This window comes from Entelurus aequoreus, linkage group LG01 (assembly GCF_033978785.1).
Source record: "Entelurus aequoreus isolate RoL-2023_Sb linkage group LG01, RoL_Eaeq_v1.1, whole genome shotgun sequence".
Lineage (NCBI taxonomy): Eukaryota > Metazoa > Chordata > Actinopteri > Syngnathiformes > Syngnathidae > Entelurus > Entelurus aequoreus.
In genome coordinates, this window is record NC_084731.1 from 42,972,792 (window position 1) to 42,988,055 (window position 15,264).

The following is a 15,264-nucleotide window of genomic DNA, read 5'->3' on the forward strand; positions in this document are numbered from 1 at the left end:
CCAGGGACTAAAGCTATTTAGATATAATCTTGTACAGAACATATCTGTTTCTGAACTTAATGTTTCTGTGCATTGTCCCATCATAGATAGACTAAATTAAATACAACTATTTAGTGAATTATTGAGGCCACAATAATTCACTAGGTGTTGGAAAATATCCAAGTACTATTGCAAAAGCGAACAGTGACCTCAAACATGACCTGTCCTCCGCCTCTGTTCTTGCTGCACTTGACTATCAGCTGTCTTTTCTTTTTCTTAGATGTTTCTGAAACTATTAATACTACTACTACTACTATTACTATTACTACGACTAACACTGTCCCTGTGAGAGGGACAGAGGGCGAGGTGAGTTTGGATTGGGTCAAGTTTGAGCGTGTTGAGGTTTTATTTAATCGATATGATCAATCCGGTACAAGGATAAAGGAACGTAATGATTTAGATTGACAATTGCAGTGGTTGGCGAAAGCAACCCCAACCTCAAAGGATGATGCCAATTCAGTAATTAAATGTTTTGTGAATTATCTAATATCCCGACATGGTTTCCCCAAAAAGATTAGGTCAAACAACGGCACCTATTTTAAGAAAACAAGTTATCATCTTCAGTCACAAGATCAGCACATCTCAGGACCAGCAGCTTCCTAGGAAGGTGGAAAGACCATGAGACCAAAATGGTAAGTTTGCAAAATGTAGAATTTGTGTGCCAGTTCCTCTGTGCAGATTTGAGGATGAAAGCAGCCACCCCAGATTCCCTTGCACTCGCTAAGAGGGGCACGGTCAAAGCCAATCCAAGACCATCACCCGATACCGGACTGGGAGGACCCCAAGGAGAGAAAACACCTAGCCAGCAACGATGCGTCCATCGGGACTCCAGCAGCCCTGGAAGGAGGTGTCGGGAGTGCCGAAGCGGCGAGGAGGCTTTGAAGCAAGCCGAGGGCCTGGACCAAAGCCCCAACGCCCCATACTTTGCCCCGCCTTCCCCAAAGCCCCACGCCCCATACTCTGCCCCCGCCTTCCCCAAAGCCCCATACTTTTTCTCAGCTTTTCCCCAATTTCGGCCAGCACGGACATGCCATTAAACAGTCTGCCCAATGGACTGAACCACACCCCAAGAAGAGACAGAGACAGACTGTTTGAGTGGATCTCTTTCTTCACCAGGGCAGCCGAAAGCCCAACGAGGTGTCGGCAGGCCACCAGCCTGAGGCACCACCGAGCCATCTATACAAGCACTAATCGAACATGGACTCACACGAAATTCAGTTGTGTGTTCAAAATCAATTGATAATTAACAATATTGGTAACTACATTCATTGCAAATACCTGGAAAAATATTTTTGCAAATGTCTTAGTCATAAGTCTATATACATTCATCTATTTATGTTCAATGATGTTCATGATCAAAGTATTTGTTATTCCTTTACTAAATCAAAGGGTAGGCCACTAATTGTGTTCTGTGAGATGGTTTTACTGCAGGCTGGTAACAGCGATCGCTCTGAAGGAGGGTCATAGACGGAATTTTTGCCTCGTATAAAAACATTGAGGTTTTTGCCTCTATCTGTGGTAGAGATTTAACTAGTGGTCTACATCAGAAATTGTTTTGGTCCAGGGTCTTAAGACCCTGGAAGGAGGGTATATCGTAGAATTTCTGACCTTTTGACCTATATTTCGTGTCTTTTAAGAATGTCCGCTCATTTTCAATTCTCTTGTATTTTGTGCCATTGAATGGACCAGTTGTGGGACAAAAGTGAATATTAAGTCGTGCCAACCTGTCTACAGAATGTGTTGACTGTCTAAAGGATTCGAGTTGTTATGGAACAGATAGGAAAAACAACAAGACATTGACGCACTCGATAAGGAACAATGACGCACAACAGACATATAAAAAATGGCAGAAGACCGGAACTCGAGAGTGACTTTGGCTTGTGTGTGTCTTGTTGGCTCCGGAGTAACATGTGGTCTGTCTGCACGGCCAACTTAATTCAACCTGCACTTCTGATAATGGGTAGATAAATTTGTTGTACTAAACTACTTTTGTTGCCTGTTTAAGCTTCGGACAATCCACTACACCAACACCAAGACCCACGCTGCCAAGACCAAGACCCACGCTGCCAGGACACGCCACGCCAAGCTTTGCCGCCCGACGCACCACGCCAAGCTTCGTCATCTGCGACTGCCACGTCGACGAAGCGCCTGCCTTCTCGTCGGCCATGGATGTGGCCAGTCCATGGGCGTCCGCCACGCCAGGTACGCCGACATCCTTGTCGGCCACGGATGTGGCCACTACCTGGTCAGCCGCCACGCCAAGTGCGCCCACCTCCCCGTCGGCCATGGATATGGCCATTCCCGGGTCGCCCACCTCGTCAGGTACAGCGGCGGTCTACGCGTCGCCGCCACCTGATCCTGCCCCGGTGGATTCGGGGACACCTGGTTTGGCGACCCACCGCCATGTCCCCCTCCCGCCCTCCCATGACTCTCGATCCTGCCTTGTTTTGTTTGTTTTGGACATCTGGGATCTGTCCGTAAGGGGGGGGCTCTGTCATGTCTGTGATTATGTTTTGTTTTAGTCATGTTCGGATTTGGTTTTGGACTTTTTGTGCACTTTTATTTGTCACCATAGCAACCATTAGTTTCACCTGGTTCACATTGTCATGTCACGCACCTGTTCACGGCTAGAGTCACGCACCTGTTTTCACTGATCATGTCACTATATAAGCTTTTCTGTTTCTGTTGTTCGTCCTGGCGACATCACATTCACTCCTGCCACTCTGTTCACGCTCATGATCCATGCTGTTCTTTTTCATGCCATGTTCACAGTTCCTTGTCACGTAAGTTTTTGTTTAATGTTCATAGTTCTCCGCCATTGTGCGCGCCTTTTGTTTATACCCTTTTGAGCCTTTTGAGTTTAAATATTAAAACATGTCCTCACCTGCACGTCATGTCCAGTTAAGTTGCTTTGCACCACGGAAAAACAATCCACGCCAAGGACCAAGTCATGACAAATGGCAAACATTTGTGTGGTCGATGGAGCTTGAAGAAGATACTGTATTGCTATTATATAGATTATAATTACACTACTTAATAAAACTACTGTAGTTGTTTGAAATACATTCTATTTCCATTCAATATTTCTGCACTAATAGGTTGTTATTTTTAAAAGGTATGTAACATTTTAAAATTGTGGTGTTTTTTGAGCTGGGCAAGCAGTGATTAATCCATCTATCCATTTTCTACCGCTTGTCCCTTTCGGGGTCGCGAGTGGGGCTGGAACCTATCCCAGCTGCATTCGGGCGGAAGGCAGGGGTACACCCTGGACAAGTCGCCACCTCATCGCAGGGGCCAACACAAGATAGACAGACAACATTCACACACTAGGGCCAATTTAGTGTTACCAATCAGCCTATCGCCATTCATTTTTAATTTATTTTTGATCTGAGAGTGTTTGGAGCTAAGAGCTGTCATGATCGGCCTTCGCCGGAGTAGGACCCCAATGCAGAGAATAAATAAAATAATGCATGGACTGGAGAGCTTACAGAAAAGAAATGGCAATTAAGGTTTGCGCGAAGGTGGTTCTACCTCCTAGCCTGAAAACCAGCCACTGCAAAAAAAAGCAGACAGGCGGCAGCAGAGGTGCCAGATCATGACAAGAGCTCCATTAAAGAACCAATTAAACGTGTAAGTTGAGAAATATACATATAAATATATATAGGTCATCTTTAAAAGCACCCCATAAATATGACCAGCATCACATGATACAGATCAAAGAGGCAAAGTTAGATAGATGGTCAGGAGAGCCTGAAAAAACCTTGGGTGTTTCACGCAAAGACAAGCTGGACAAACAACCTCCGTATGAAATACAAAATGGAGACGGAGTATGTTCTGAGTATATTTATGAATGTGATCAAACACCTGAATGCAAAAATGGTCTGTAATAACATACAATAAAGTCTCTTCAGTCATTTGATGCAAATGATCACCAAAGTACCCATTTGCCTGCAGACTTTTTCCTCAATGTCCTTCTCCTTTGTTTAACACGTTTCACTAATTAGATGCAAAGATGTGAGACTTGATTAAATCTCAGCCAAGCATAAAGACAAATTGATCCAACCATCGATAGAATCTTAGCGTCAAGTGCATGGTGCATCATCTTTGTGTTTTGGAAAATTAAACAGTGAAAGCCATATCGTGAGGTGCTGGGACAATAAAACCCCTTTGCAATGTCGAACATGCCATTTGTGGAAAAGAAGCATTGTTATGGTTATAGGCAGAGGTGGGACCAAGTCATTGTTTTGCAAGTCACAAGTAAGTCTCAAGTCTTTGCCCTCAAGTCTCGAGTCAAGTCCTGAGTCAAGTCCAAAGTCAAGACTGGAAAGTCTCAAGTCAAGTCCCGCATTTTGAGTTTTGAGTCCTTTCAAGTCCTTTTATCCATACATCTTCTACCGCTTAGTCCGTTCGGGTTACACTGATTGAGTATGCTTTTAAAACGCTGTATTTATTTATTAAAACAAGTGCATTTGAAATTGCAGGGAAAAAAATAGTGCTGAAATTGCACTTCATAATAGCACTATTAACCAGTCATTTTAAACATTTAACTCATTCCTTTACAGCAGGGGTTCTTAATCTGGGTTCGATCGAACCATAGGGGTTCGGTGAGTCAGCCTCAGGGGTTCGACGGAGCCTCCACCGCGGAGGTCAAGACACACCCGACTCATCGTGTAAATAAAAACTTCTCCCTATCGGCTTTATGGATACGGCAACAGCAGAAGTCAGACTGATTTGCATGTGTGTAATTTGTTGTGAGTTCATGCACTGTGTTGGTTTTGTTCTTTGAACAAGGTGATTATGCACGGTTCATTTTGTGCACCAGTAAAAAACATAACTATGTCTTGGATTTGAAAAAAAAACATTTTATTTTTCACCAAAGAAGGGTTCGGTGAATGCGCATATGAAGCCGGTGGGGGTCGGTATCTCCAACAAGGTTAAGAACCACTGCTTTACAGAATACACACATTTGAAAAAACAAGTGCAACTGTACTTATTTGCACAAAAGTGTTAACATTGTATTTCCATGGCATATTGCATTGTAACTAGTTCCACAGCAGTTTCTATCCTGTTCTTACCTTATCTCATTGATCTCATCTCATACTGTATGTGTGTTTATGTGTGCGTACACATGAAAAACATAAATACATGAACATAACAATGAACAGAGTTGTACTTTTTAGATGTCAGGGCCCTATGCAATATGTACACATATTTTTAATATAGTATACATTTTAACTGACCTTTATTTGACTATGTTTGTCTTTTTGTAGGTGGCTAAAATATGCGGTGCTCCTGACCGCCGTCTAACGTTAGGTTACTGTGTGTGATACATTGACTAACGTAACGTCATGTATAGGTACCTCATGCAACCCTGCTTAAAAAAAATCACTTGACAAAAAGTATGAATAAGGTAGCGAACTGCAGTGGACGAAACAGAATGCTGTGTTTGCAATGACGTTGTAACCATAGACAACTTATAAATAGACGCAGCATTGACTGCTATGACGCGAGCAATTTGGCCACCATCTTGAAATGGTGATGAGGAGCCGGCGAGCAGCCTAAACTGACAGTTGACAGGTAGAAAACAACGATGCCAGGCTGGTGTTCAGCATTTTCCTGCTCAAATGAGCGGACTGTTGAAAATAGGGATCGGGGATTACTTTTCACAAGTAAGATTTAACATAAACGTACTATTGGTTGTATTTTGTGAAAATAATATTACCACAGAGTTGAGAAGGAGCAAAGATCTTCAATATTTGTATATGAAAATCACAAAGAAATCTTCTGGGGGCGGATGACCCTCCTACAGGGGTTTGGTTTACAAACTTTCAGCGCCACCTAAAACAAAATTCACCAGCCGCCACTGATTATGATGTGTTCTCATTATAGGCAAAGTATGAGACAATACTTTCTTAACAGTATAATTGTAACCAGGAATAAGTCTTCAAGTAATAATATTCGTATACTAACATTGTTGGATAAGACAGAATTTGTTTTTATTCTGAATCCAGTGAAACAAATTGGTGGTTTTAGCTGATATAAAGACTTTAAGGTGTTTTTATATGTTTATGTTTAAGTATTTGGCAGACGCTTTTATCCAAAGCGACATACATAAAAAATACATATAAAACAATCACTGTAAACATGATCATTTAAGGGAAGAATGTAATACAAAATATCAATACAAAGTGTCAAGACAGAATAAACTCTCTGCTGCTGCAGTAACAGAGATACAGTCTATAGGTCCTAAGATATATAGATATCTAATGTATTCATACATTGTTTATGTAGAATATACGCATGTTTATATAACCTAATCATATTGCTTCTTGAACTTAAAAATAGCTGACTGTTTTTTTCCCCCCTTCTCTGGGATTATATTCCCAGTTTTGATATCGGACGTCTGGTCACTTATAGCATATAAGAATATTCTATTACTGTTAAGCAAACTATGAATAATAAAACACGCCAAAACATGTGTCCTTTATCATAGCTACACATATGACAAAAAAACGTGTGAAATACAGTGGTATTCAGTGAGGTAAAATGAATTAAATGCGCTGACAGTGTTGTGATCCGCTGCCCGGATCATAGTTTGTTTACATTGTTTAGTCACTTGTGTTTTCAGCACCTCTTGATTTTGTTTGTTTCGTTGTTCCGCAACCCCCGTCCCGGCCACCGCCACCAGTCCTTCGGCGTCCTTAGCCGCAACTCCCGGCCCGGCCACCACCACCAGTCCTTTGGCGTGTTAAGCTGCAACCCCATGCCCGGCCGCCACCACCGTTTTTTCGGCCTGCTAAGCCGCAACCTCCAGCCCGGCCGCCGCCACCGGTTTTTCGGCCTGCTAAGCCGCAACCGCCAGCTAAGCCACCTCCACCTGCACCTAAGCCAGCGCCAAGTCCAAGGCTAGCACCAGCTCCACCACGTCAAGCTCCACGACAGGTTCCTGTACCTGCACCACGGCAGGTTCCTGTACCAGCGCACCACTCCAAGACTGGTTTCCACACCAGTGCCGACTCCAAGACTGGTTCCCACACAAGCGCCGACTCTAAGACTGGTTCCCACACCAGCGCCGACTCCAAGACTGTTTTCCACACCAGCGCCGACTCCAAGACTGGTTCCCACACCAGCGCCGACTCCAAGACTGGTTCCCACACCAGCGCCGACTCCAAGACTGGATCCCACACCAGCGCCGACTCCAAGACTGGTTCCCACACCAGCGCCGACTCCAAGACTGGTTCCCACACCAGCGCCGACTCCAAGACTGCTTCCCACACCAGCACAGACTCCAAGACTGGTTCCCACACCAGCACCGGCTCCAAGACCAGCTCCTGTCCCTGCTCCGAGGCTAGCACGAGTCTCGACTCCCAAGGCTAGCACTAGAACCTGCACCAGCTGCTTCGACGACGTCTCTTCCTGCTTCCACGGCGACGACGACGTCTCTTCCTGCTTCCACGGCGACGACGACGTCTCTTCCTGCTTCCACGGCGACGACGACGTCTCGTATTCCTGCTTCCACGGCGACGACGTCTCCTGCCTCGTCTCCGGCGGGCCTTCCCCCCACGCCGCCACCTTCCTCCTCTACGGCGTTGTCGTCTCTGCGACCTCGAGCTGTCCGGCTGCGCAAAAGCAAATCAGGGGCCCGCATGCGGCTCTCTCAGAGGTCAGTCAATGGACGCCAGTGGCGCAAAAAGCAGTGACGCCTAGGACGTAGGCGTAGAACTCTTCGGCTGCTGAACTTATGGCGCCACTCACGCCCACTTTCTCGGCGGCCACAAATGTGGCCTTTCCGTGGTCGCCCGCCTCGTCTGCGGCAGTGGCGTTCCATTCACCGCCGCCACCTGACTCTTCCCCGGTGGATTCGGGGACACGTGGCCTGGCAACCCACCACCAAGTCCTCCCTCCGCCCTCCCTTGACTCTTGAAGTGTTTCTTAGTTTTTTGGGTTCTAGTTTTTTCAAGGGACATCTGGAATCTGTCCTTTAAGGGGGGGTACTGTTATGATCCGCTGCCCGGATCATAGTTTGTTTACGTTGTTTAGTCACTTGTGTTTTCAGCACCTCTTGATTTTGTTTGTTTCCGTTGCCATGACGGCAGATTGTACACACCTGCCTCTAGTTAGTGTTCGAGACGCTCACCTGTTGTCCGGGCACTAATCAGAGGGCTATTTAGTCTCTGCCCTGGCCTCACTCGGTCTGGCTTCCTAATTTGCTGTATGCAACAGTTGACGACTATTTCGATTCCTGCTAGCTTTCATGCTATGCTATTTTTACTTGCTAGCTCCCACGCTAGTCCCTTTGTTTTTGTATTCCGTGCTACGAGTATGTTTTTGTTTGTTCTCGTATGATTTATGTCTTAAATAAATATTTTCCTATCTGCACGCTGTGTCCGAAGCCCGTCTGCATTCCTGGGAGAACAACCCCGCATCACGATGCGACCCAGTCGTCACAGACAGTTTATTGCTCCTGCCAAATGAATTGCACTGAGTAGAGTGGATCACCACTCCAAGATGGCGCCCCCGCGTCTCGTCAGCGCCAGTAGGCAGTAGCGCTCGATGCTGCGTCTACTTATAAGATGTCTATGGTTATAACGTTAGCAGTGAGTTTACAGCCTCACTGATTTAACTACACAGCAAATAAAAATTACGTTACTTAGCCAATAAACGTTAGCTTACATTCAACACTTACCGTTCTGTGTGCAACTTCAAATGTCGAACGAAGTTGGAAGTTGTTGCAATTTGTTTTTTGTTGACCAAGTCGTAGTTTTAATACCCGAACGAAACTATCTTTGCCGTAATTTTTCCTCACTGGCGCGTTGTTTGAGAGCTATTCTTCGTTGGTTGTTCTGCAATTTGATTGGATGAATGCTGTGGGATGAAAACAACGTGGATCTAATTTGATTGGCTGTTGTACTGACAGGCAGCACAAACGCTGACAGAGCGCACACTCCCTGACAGACACACACACACGTACACATTGGAAGATTGGAGCGCTCCTGAATAACTTTTTAATCGTTGGGTTTTGGGGAAAGTAGCAAGTCATGTCAAGTCAAAAGGCTCAAGTCCAAGTGAGGTCACAAGTCATTTATGTTAAAGGCCTACTGAAACCCACTACTACCGACCACGCAGTCTGATAGTTTTATATCAATGATGAAATCGTAACATTGCAACACATGCCAATACGGCCGGGTTAACTTATAAAGTGTAATTTTAAATTTCCAGCTAAACTTCCGGTTGAGAACGCCTTTGGATGATGACGTATGCGCGTGACGTAGCCAGTGAAACAGAAGCATCGGTACCCCATTGAAGCCAATACAAAATAGCTCTGTTTTCTTCTCATAATTCCACAGTATTCTGGACATCAGTGTTGGTGAATCTGTTGCAATTTGTTCATTGCATTATGGAGAAAGAAGTTGAGCAAGCAAAGAAGAAAGTTGTCGGTGCGAAGCGGAGTATTTTGCGAGGGAAGTCAGCAACATAACACAGCCAGTGTTTCATTGTTTACATTCCCGAAAGATGCAGTCAAGATCGAATAACTCGGACAACAGAGACTCTTACTAGGAGGACTTTGACTTCGATACACAGACGCCTGTAGAGAACTGGGACAACACAGACTCTTACCAGGATTACTTTGATTTGGATACACAGACGCAGACATGGTACCGTGAGTACGCAGCTGCGCTTCCAAACATTTGATCGCTTGCCCGTACGTGCGTGTCACGTACGTAACTTTGGGTAAATATATAAGCTTTATGAACCTTGGGTTGAATGATTGTGTGCGTTGTACAGGTGTTTGAATTGTATTGGCGGGTTATATGGATGGGAGCTAGGAGCTAGGAGCTAGCATAACAAACACCTAGGTGTTTGTTATGCGCGATAAATGTGTGGCATATTATATATAAGCCTGGTTGTGTTGTGGCTAATAAGAGTATATATATGTCTTGTGTTTATTTACTGTTGTAGTCATTCCCAGCTGAATATCAGGTCCCACCCGCCTCTCACAGCATCTTCCCTATCTGAATCGCTTCCACTCCCCACTAGTCCTTCACTTGCACTTTCCTCATCCACAAATCTTTCATCCTCGCTCAAATTAATGGGAAAATCGTCGCTTTCTCAGTCCGAATCGCTCTCACTTCTGGCCGCCATCACTGTAAACAATAGGGAACTTTGCGGAAATGTTCAACTGACTACGTCACGCTACTTCCGGTAGGGGCAAGGCTTTTTTTGTCAGATACCAAAAGTTGCGATCTTTATCGTCGTTGTTCTCTACTAAATCCTTTCAGCAAAAATATGGCTATATCGCGAAATGATCAAGTATGACACATAGAATAGATCTGCTATCCCCGTTTAAATAAAAACATTTCATTTCAGTAGGCCTTTAAAGTCCAAGTCGAGTTGCAAGTCTCTTTACATTTTGTCAAGTCGAGTCTAAAGTCATCAAATTCATGACTCGAGTCCACACCTCTGGTTATAGGTGCACTGAAGTCTATGTGAAATGAATGCAAGTCAACGCAGTGTCCTTAAAAGAACTGAACTGTGCATGTGTGTGTGTGTGTGTGTGTGTGTGTGTGTGTGTGTGTGTGTGTGTGTGTGTGTGTGTGTGTGTGTGTGTGTGTGTGTGTGTGTGTGTGTGTGTGTGTGTGTGTGTGTGTGTGTGTGTGTGTATGTGTGTGAGTGTGTGCGTGCGTGCATGTGTGTTTGTGTTGCTGAACACAATGTTCCTTCTATTCACATGTTCCCCACCGGTGCAGGCTGATGGCTCAGAACACCCTCTCCTTTAAACGATTTCATTGAATTTATCTCTCAAATATTCATGTTCTTCAAAGCTGTCATCAAATGATAACTGTGTTGAGTTACCTCCAATAACCTTTTAATTGTCCCACACATAAACACTAGAGCCAATACAGGAAATAGAAGTGAAAATAAATTATTAAAATGAAAAAGTGGCAAGAGATGACATAATGTACCTGGAAATGCCTGCAGGGAATGTGAGAAAATGTAGCACGTCTAATTTTAATGGCCAAAGAGCTCAATCACACCTCAGCAGTAATTGTCAATCAATCATAAATATGCTTGAAAAAAAATAAAATAAAGAATTAATAAATATTTTTCTTAAACTTGGTGATAATGTGCAACAAAAAGGATATTTTGGCACATTGATGGTGGATTTCTTAAACGTTGGCCACAACTTAAAGAAACACATGTAGCTCTTTGATATGGCTTTTATAATTATTACAAAAAAATACTTTCCTAGAAGATGCTAAATCTCCATCCTCTCAGTGTAAATACATGTTTTAATAACAATTCCCAGCAGTTCCAGCTTAACATTACACCCTGCTCTGGTTCAGAATGTTCTACTCCGCTTAGTGGCTTAATTGAACGTGAGGGGGACAATAATAATTATTTATTATAATGTAATTCTAACATGATTTATACATGAAGTCGTTTAACCATCTGCGATACAGCTTGTTAATCATTTCCATTTATTCTGACGATTAAATTACATTTAACGCTCTGACTGTATGCCCTCATAATGCATAGTAATAAACTAAGAAACACTTTTTCTAAGTAAGTGACAGCGGAAGAGAATGAATTAAAACACTCACATGTTTTGCTTTCTTGGGGGGGTGTAAAGAAAGATCCACCTGGCGAACTAAAGGAGCGGCAGTGTCTGCTGCTTAAGGCTGCGCGTCGCAGCTCAAGTCCCGGGTACGAGATGTTCCTCCGTGTGGGCGTCGCACTTCCGCTTTTCTCGCCCGCGACCGGCGTCCTTTGCTCGGCTTGATGACAACAAACGTACCGGTACAGCGATCACATGGAGCGCACACGTCGAAGTGAGTTCGGGGGAGGGACAGAGGCGGAAAAAACGCGTAGAGAGGAGCGGTGGGAGGGATTTTTAGTACAAAATGAAAGGCAGGTCTTGGAAGGCAGCCACAAAGTAACACAATGTTCCGGCTGTACTGTGGCCGCACCGCCGCTGACGAGAACACAGTGTTCCAAATAGACATCCTGACCTGTAACCCATTCTGTGCCGAGCCTATAGCTGGCTGGTCGGGAACAGGCTGTTCCGCGGCCGGCTGTCCTCCGCCTCCGGTCGGTCAGCTGACAGTTTGGATCCTCCACACCGAATGCAACGTACACGACCAGCTCCGCCGCGGACATGAGTCTGACACCATGGTGTCAAGTCGAGCTGCCCGCAGCCCGAGAAGGAGCGCCTTGGGGCCGGCTTGTTGTTGCGCTAAAGCGCGCTGGTTGTACTCGTGTTTACTCCGGGCCGATGGAATCTATACAACTGTCGACATATCAATGCGAGGGATACTACATTATGTGACATGATCGGTATTTTTTGGGAATCGTTGATATATTTGTATTTTGCTTACATTACAAAGTCAGGAATCAGGAGGGCGTTGTGGGGAATAATTATTTAACAGCTTTGGTAATGTAAAATGTTAAAATAAATACATTATTTGGTAATATGTATACAAAATCTTACAATGTTGTATTAAATATGGATACATTGTTTACAAATAAGTTTGTTAACAGACTTTTTGTTCTTGATGGCCTAAAATCTGTCCTGTGTTCTGATTTGAATCATGCTCAACAAATGAAAGGCAAAATCAATAGATAGATTACATTTAAGATAGATTAAAATGTTCAACTAAAACGTATCAATTCAATTTCCTTTGTTTTTAACCAGGTAAAGACTCATTGAGATTATAAAATCTCTTTCAAGAGCGACCTGACAAAGAGAGTGACACAAACAAAGTTATTGAAAAATAATAATAATAAATAAACAAAATAATTACAACAAGACAATACAACAAAACAGCAGCAGACTATTTGGTACAAATAGCACACAAATGAGCTGTTGTGTTATTTTTGACACAACAGGTCAAAAATAATCTAAAACGATTAAGTAATAATTCAATTTAAAAGCAAGTACATTGCCCAAGATAACTGGTATCGGTATTGACAATACTGGCCCTGCATTTATTTGATATTGGATCAATACCAAAATGTGAAGTATCGCCCAACCCTACTGTTTATAAGTGATGGGTGAGACAGTTACAGGAGTATACAGGTAAATACATGTATAGTGTTGCCTCAGCACTCTTGTTCACTTACTGAGACATATGAGTGTCCTAAGTTTTAGCAAAAATTATATATATACTTTTATTTATCCCACAATAGGAAGATTTTGTTGCTGCAGAGCAGGTTTTTACATACAGTAACAGAAGTAAAACGTGCTGAAAAACTAAAACTGAGTAATAAATAATGCATATTGTACACCAACAATTGCACTATGTATAACTAAAACAAAAAACATCTTATCACCAAAAAAAAAGCAAATGACAGTAATAAGCATTCTAAATGTGTTAAGTCTTATGGCTGTGGGTAGAAAAGAGCTGCGGTAGCGCTCCTTCTTGCACTGTGGATGTAAAAGTCTAATGCTGAAGGAGCTCCTCAGGGCCTCCAGTGTTGTGTATGGGGTGAGAGGGATTGACATCTATGATGTCCACATCATAGATGTCAAATTGGTCAACATTCTCATGTCAGCCATCTCCTCAATGCTGTCTAGTGGGCAGCTTAGGACGGAGTCAGCTCTTTCTGCCCGAGCTTCACCCACCCCAGAAAAAGATGGTATTAAACGCCACAGAAATCACTACAGTCACTACGTTTCTATGCACTAAATTAGTCTAATTTGTCAAATTGTTCTTGTTTTTTGTATTTTCACACCTACTTGTGAAGTCCAAGTGTCCATGTACACTCTCTAATCCAACTATTGGTCATACGCCATGTATTGAGTATGTCATAGTCAGCTCCACATCATACATGTAGTACATAATATACATACATATCTCCAGTGAACAATCCCGTACTCAATGGCAATATTATTATTTCACAAAAAAGAAAAGAAAATTGAATTAAGAAAATTAAATTAAATTAAACATATCTCAAAAGGGTAATGGGAAGAAGTATAAACTTTTTGAATCCCCCTCTTTTTCAGATAGTTACTATAGTATCCAGTTTCCTCTGAAACACATTTTATCACATTCCTCTGGATCCACATAACTCAATTTGCCCAGAACGATGTGCTTCCAATTCTCAATATATCATCATAAGTAAGTCACATAAGTCATTCACACTCATATTGAAAATAAGCCTAGACCTCACTATACTGAACCAAAATATTAGATTTGTACAATTTCTTAAAATGCTCAATTTTTGAACAGTGTTTGAGCTCATCACTCAGGCTGTTCCATATTTTCACCCCACAGACTGAGACACAAAAACTTTTCCTTGTGCTATGTGCTAAAGCGTGTTTATATTTTGCCGTTCCTCTGAGGTTATACCCCACATCTCTTTCTATGAATACACTTTGAATATTTGCAGGCAATTGATAACTTCTTGCTTTAAGCCCTGTCAAATATTCTACTAAATCAGGACATTTTAACAGTTTGGACCCACATTATGGATAATTTTAAGTGCCTGTTTTTGTAAGATTGTTAAAGGATGTATGTTTTATAATTATTTCCCCAAACTTCTGCACAGTAACTTAAGTAAGCATAAATGAGTGAATAGTAGAGTTGCTGGAGGGATTTTCCATCCAGCTCTTGACGTGCTTTTGACAGCACTCCAATTCTGATTCTGATTCTGATGCATCTTGATAATTTCAAATGAATATATTTAATATGAATGCAGTTGAGATAGGCTCCAGCACCCCCCGCGACCCCAAAAGGGACAAGCGGTAGAAAATGGATGGATGGGATGTGCTTTCCAATAAATTTTTCAGCAATTATTACACAGAGGAATTTACTTTGCTCAACTCGCTCAATGTTAATCCCTTCAATCATCATTTTTATTTGTGTATTCATCTTCTTATTTCCAAATAGAATTTATATTTGTTTTACTTAAATTTAGAGACAACTTGTTCCTATAGAACAGGGGTCACCAACGCGGTGCCCGCGGACACCAGGTAGCCCGTAAGGACCAGATGAGTAGCCCGCTGGCATGTTCTAAAAATAGCTCAAATAGCAGCACTTACCGTGAGCTGCCTCTATTTTTTAAATGTTATTTATTTACTAGCAAGCTGGTCTCGCTTTGCCCGACATTTTTAATTCTAAGAGAGACAAAACTCAAATAGAATTTGAAAATCCAAGAAAATATTTTAAAGACTTGGTCTTCACTTGTTTAAATAAATTCATTATTTTTTTTACTTTGCCTCTT

General features: G+C 42.8%; 1 protein-coding gene across 3 annotated transcripts in view; it reads right to left on the minus strand.

The window, feature by feature from the left end:
• The window catches only part of fkbp5 (FKBP prolyl isomerase 5), a 69,043-nt gene extending 56,973 nt beyond the window's left edge, over positions 1–12,070 (minus strand). For 2 of the 3 annotated variants that reach the window (XM_062051159.1, XM_062051168.1), the window contains exon 1: positions 11,643–12,070. The gene's annotated coding sequence lies outside the window, so the exon portion shown is untranslated. The remainder of the gene's footprint in view (positions 1–11,642) is intronic. The other variant, XM_062051148.1, reaches the window with a different exon arrangement.
• Between the last annotated feature and the right edge of the window lie 3,194 nt (positions 12,071–15,264).